Here is a 6000-nt window from a genome sequence, read left to right as displayed (position 1 = left end):
TTGGCGCTGGCAGTAGGATATGTAGACTGCAAGTGCTTGATACACTGTGGAATATCCCTAGCAGCAACATCCAGCATAAAGTAGAGCTGAAACCAGCAATTATAACTGAACCTTTCAATGTCAGATAACTGCAAAATGCACGCACTCTGTTTTTATTAGCACAAATCCCTAAATGCACAAGATCCCTCCTTTGAACTCAGAACTGAAAGAAAGTTGTTGGACTAAATTGCTGGAGAATTCATATGAGAGCAAGATAGCGTGACACGGAGAGCAACACTGAGAAATGAGAATACAACAACTTTAGTTGTTCCTCCACTTTGGAACTATCCCCTTTGGAGGTCCAACAAGCCCTGCTGAAGGGGCAGTCAGTGTTATCTCAGTATGCCTTTAATGGCTGAGAGAATAATTAGTTTTACTCTATATCCTAAATGAGGATTAGGTGGTTGAGATATATGGATCTGCTGTCATTTCTATAGCTCTGCTGGCTCATGCCAGGTCAGTGGGAGACCTGTTTTCAGGTCAGGTGGGAGGCCTGTTTGGTACTCAAGTTATGGGGAGGTGGGAAATGTGTCTGAGGTCCACCCTGCTTCTGCATGGATTGTTCTTCGCAATCTGCTCCTCTAGGCTGGTACAGAGAAGGAGTGATCTGAAAACTCCATGTTCAGGATATTTTGAAGGAGGTTACTACTGTTTTGTCCCTGTCTCATACAAAGGGAGCCCAGTTTCAACGCCAATCACCAACAGGAATACCACTGGTGGTACCGTTTTGCATGGCGGAGCAGCTTGACTGTCCATCCCAACTGTTCTCACATGGCTGACTGGAATCGAAATGGTTAAGCCTGCTTTGTCAGTTCTTATATTTTTGGTACTGCATTTTAATATGTTTAAGAAGATAGTAAAACTATGAATTTGGGCAGGAGGAAACATTTAAATGTATTGGTACTTTTTGTATTTTGACAGTGACTAATTGCACACATATTTTACACTTGATCAAACAGAACTCTTCACAGAAATGAAATTAGCCCTAAATACAAGCATAAGTTTCAAACAGACCATGTTTGGTTAAGGAAAGGGAAGTTTTTAAAAATTTAAAGGACCCAGAATTTTGGCATTAAGGTCAAGTACAGAACAGCTTTAATCACACCTGTTATTGAGAAGGTTGGCTTTGGATAGAACAAAACATTATCATGTTTTGCTTTGTGGAGTGGCACTTCCTGTGGAATAAGCTAAGCTGAGACTTGCAATTACCTGTCATGGAGAAGTGTGTGGATTTTAAAAATTAGGTTCAACAATACAGATGTGATTAAATGAAATGCAAGGGAAAGATGTAGGCATATACATTTGAATTAGGGGAGTGTGAGGAATTTGTTTACAGGTGGGAATACACTGGGTTTCCTGAGCTTAGTTCCCCAGAAAATAGTCTGCTTTGCAGCAGGCCAGAATCTGAGTTTCTGTCAAGTGTGCCCAGCTTTTGCAGGCCCCTTTCTCAGGAATCAGGCCCTGCGCACCATACTGTGCAAGCAACACCCTTCTTCCACGTGTACCACCTGCAGCACTGAGCAGGGAAGAAAGTTGGTGTTGAGAGCTGCATCCCCTCCTCCTTCTTTTCAATCAACTGACCATTCTTTGACAAAAAGCACTTTGTTTCCAGCATACAGCCTGCACACTAATAGCCAACAGAAGAGGAGCCTCTGAGCATGCACAGAGCAGTTTGCTGAAGCAAACCAGAAGCTATTTCTAAGAAGTGTCCTTTTCAGTAAACCTGGGCTACACCTCCTTGGGTGTGCCTTGCTGGAGAAGGGCTAGCCTGCAAGAGCTACACAGCCCCTCTGTTTGGCTAGCCCTCCTCTCCCAATATGTGTCATGGCAGCAGGGACTGGACCAGCCTCTTGCTCCTCTTCCTAGCCTCCTCCCAGCACTTCCAAACCCACTCATTTCCCAGGGTCTGCCAAAACACCTGGAGATGGTGGCCTTGATATATCTTTCCAAGTCTGTCACAAAGATGTTTAAATCTGGGTTTGCCCACAGAATCAATTTAGCACGAGAAAATAGATAAAAATGCCAGTCACCTTAGTAGCCATAAGTGTGAGAGGACCCCAAATTGTTTTAATGTGCTGAGAATCTAATGTCAGCCACTTAGAGAAAAGATTCAGACAAGAAGATTCCAAAACTGGAATCCAAGGTGGAAAATCTTTTCTAAGTGCAAAAGACCAAAATTTAGATCAGGTCAACAAATAGGCCCAGTGATATAAAGCAAGATCTAAGAAGCCAAACTGTTTTAATTGGAAGTTGTACCCTTTTCAAGAATATTTATGGTGAGCAGAGTATTTGCAAGTCAAAGCACTGAACTTAAAAAAAATCCAAGAATAAAGAAAGGTTACTCATCTATAACATAAACAATCCAAGGTCACGTACTAATCTTACTTATATTCACCTTTCCCCACAAACTCAAATTTAAAGATGCCTATCTATCTACATCCTTTGAGAATCTATTAATCAACATATTCAATTGAGCCTAAGCATTTGAGATACGTCTCTGAGAATACATATTCTTAAATTAGTAACAAAATCTGGGCACTATTAAAATTGCCGGTTATCTAATATGCTGCTGATTATAGTATCTCCAATAGACATCAATTTAGACTTTGACCTAACAAAAATATTAATATAGATAATTAAAAATAGCTGCAATTGTAGCAGATATATTGCAATAAATTATCTCATCATGTGGAATTTATTAGACATAGAGAGGAAACTGATACTTTTAGATTAGTTGTGAATCTGATAGTTTTAAATACCGATAGAACAGAGCAGGCAGCAATTTTGAAAAGGCTTTTGACAAAATTTGGTGGAAATGTATTTTCACTACATTGAGTAATTTTGGCTTTCCTGAAGAATTTTGGAAATGGTTTAGAGGTTTATATTTAAGCCCAAGAGCCAGAGTAATGACTAATAGTCTTTTTTGGACATTCTTTTCACTTTTGGGGAATCATCAGACAGGGATATTCAGTTTCTCCTTTGATGAGTAGAGCCTCTGACTGGTGCTGCTAGGCAGAATGTCAGCACTCAAGGCTCTGCACATGAAATTTAGAATTCAAATAATTCTTAATGCTGATCTATTTGTCTGTTCCAATTTAAATGCAGGTGATTAATGAATTAATCAATTAGATCAAAAGCACAATAAAGCTTAGAAATCACAGTTATCTAAGCATCACTTAATAATGAAGAAAGGGAGTCAAATTAGAAAATATGATTATAAAGTTGATGAAGTTGTCAATATTGTATATCAGTCAACTAGACACCTGCCTAGACCAGTTAACTTCCCAGTACTTAAATTCCTCATTACTTTATTAATTTCCTCAAAATGTCAAGACACAAGAGAACGTGCCATTCTGAAGAAACTAAACAAGAGGGGGGAATATGAGGGGGATAAAAGCACCCTTATTCTGATCCAATGTTTCACTTGCTGTACTTTACAAATTGGAATAGAACTTTAAAATTTTCATTTTTTTTAAATCTGTGGGAGAGGTTTATATTGTACTATTCCAATCTCTGATTATTGGAAGAACACATAATGCCTTTGCTCCTTAAGATGATGTGCCAGAATCTTAGTGGGCTGGTGAAGGATGTGCAATGTAACGTATCTCCTGCATTGCACTGGAAATGGTGAGGGGTGAGATTCCTGAGTTCCTGGGATAAAATTCCTTTTGGACACACTGGGAATTACATCCAACTAAATGTGAAGAGGAGTGTACTGTTACACAGTAGATGCAAAGAAGCCAAGAGTGTACTCCCGAGTCATTCTAGACAATCCTCCCACTAATTTTGGATCCTATCCCAATCTACCTCTATCAGTGAGGTAGAACTATGTCTATCAAACTCTGGCTAAAGATGGGATTTTAAAAAAAATAATGCCCTATTGTATACAGAGATGATTTCTTTATATTCAAATTACCAACCCTGAGTTAAAACAAAAATCTGGGGTGTGTGATGCACAGAAGCTAGCAAGAAATGAACAATGACACCTGTAGTCCCTTCAAGACTAGTCCTGTGATAAGTTTTTCCTCTCTTCTAAGAGAAGCTCTTTCTTGTCATGCGCAAGTGGAGGCATGTGTGGTTACACCTGGCAGAAAGCAGGAAGCCAGTTTTGCTCTCACAGCATCTTTTGTTAGCAACAGTAAAATGAGAGAACACTCCGAAGGGCCTCTTTTTACCCCTCTGTGAACCTACTGACATTCAGAAACAGACCATCTGATGACTCTTTGGGTCTCAGCTGAGGACTCTCAGCACTTGGGAGCAGTGTAGGCCTGGCCAAAAGTAGTGCACAAGGCGCAGTTTGTGATATAACAGGTGGCCAGAATGACGTGAGAACACATGACTGCATTTTGCCGCCAAGTCGAAGAGGGAGGGTTCTCATATCATGCGGAAAAAGGAGCCTGCCGTCTTCAACCAGCTGAGGCAGGGAGAGAGTCTGGTGACTCTAGGCTGAAGCGGTTGCTGCTGTCTGCCCTTTATAGAGAAGATGAATTGGAAGGATAAAGAAAAGTCCTTTAAAATGGGGACTGTCCCTTTTAGGAGATATTGCCAAACATTAATGCTAGCCAGGCAGTAAAATTGGGACTAGCAGCATGCAGGCTTGCTTGGAAGCACGAGAGGCTCTTGATAGGCTTCTTGAAGAAGAGGCCTATTACAGATCTGTGATGTTGCTCCTTACATATTTTATTTATTGATTACATGTTACACTTTCTTACCTCCCAACAGCTGAAGTTATCTGGGTGAGTCACGACATTTTTTTCCTGATCATGATCCAGCATTGAAGTTATGAACATCAGATGTTCTGGTCTGTGGTAGGTGGACAAATATTCCTGTCAAATGATGGAATAATATGAAGGAAACTATCTCTGTGCAACATAATCCTCCTCTATCTCATTAGAGACTGCAGGACATAACCCTTTTTTTCATTCCTCTCCCTGCCCTATTGCCGTTTTTTGTTTTTATTTGTGTAACTAACAAGAATCCAACCAATGGAATGTTGGTTTCAGTGGAATGTAAGCCAAGCTAATGCAATCGTGACTGGGTTTAGTTTGACCAGATGTAGGAGTCCTGCCAGGATGAAAGTTGATTTCTCAGAAAAAGGTCAGGAATGGGGTGACCCTGTACTGTGAACACCCATCCCTGTCTTAGAAGAAAGTTCAAAGAGTTGATAATACTGAAGCATGGAAACTCTTCACTTTGATAATTTATCAAACCTTCAAGAAGTTGCTTCACACATCAGCACCTTATCCATGAGTTGTGCTCAAGCAAACACAGAAATAGGCACAGATGATCTTGAAATGTTTTAAACTTTGGTTTATAGCTTAAAGCCCAACTATCCAAGAGCAAGCTATGTACTGGCTCTGCGGTACAAAACCTAACCTAGCCATACTTGAGCTCATGCAACTGTGGCTGATTACTCTTAGCTATTTCTCAGATCCTTAGTGGCTACTGTATCTTATTTATTTATTTATTTATTTAGAACATTTTTATGCTGCCCCATTCGCAAAAAGCCTTGGGGCGGTTTACAAACCAAGAATTGGGAATGGAAGAAATGAATGAGAGGAGATAACCACGTGCCCTTCTCTTTACCATTTCTTTGGAAGGTCTGTTATAAGGGTAATGGCATACAAAATGCCTAGATGGATCAGGCCAAGGCATATTCAGCCAAGCTTTCAACAATAACTACAGCAGACAGATACCTTTGGTGAGGTCACAAGCAGCGCATGAAGGTGATGGCCTCTGCCTGCCTTTGTTCCCAGCATTTGACACTCAAGAGGCATAGCCTCATGCCCTTTTCCATTCAAAAAAATAAGGTAGAAGATTCTGGAAAGAAAGCAACACTGCACATGTTTGTTAAAACAAAGGTACATAAAAGAGCTGTGCTCATGGTTGCTTTGTGCATCTTGGTCTCTCTGCTGAGTAGAAACTGGAAAAGCAATTGCCATTGCTGCTCTCATCTGGAAG

Source organism: Varanus komodoensis, unplaced genomic scaffold (genome assembly GCF_004798865.1).
Source record: "Varanus komodoensis strain SLA01 unplaced genomic scaffold, ASM479886v1 scaffold1, whole genome shotgun sequence".
Lineage (NCBI taxonomy): Eukaryota > Metazoa > Chordata > Lepidosauria > Squamata > Varanidae > Varanus > Varanus komodoensis.
This window is presented reverse-complemented; position numbering follows the sequence as displayed.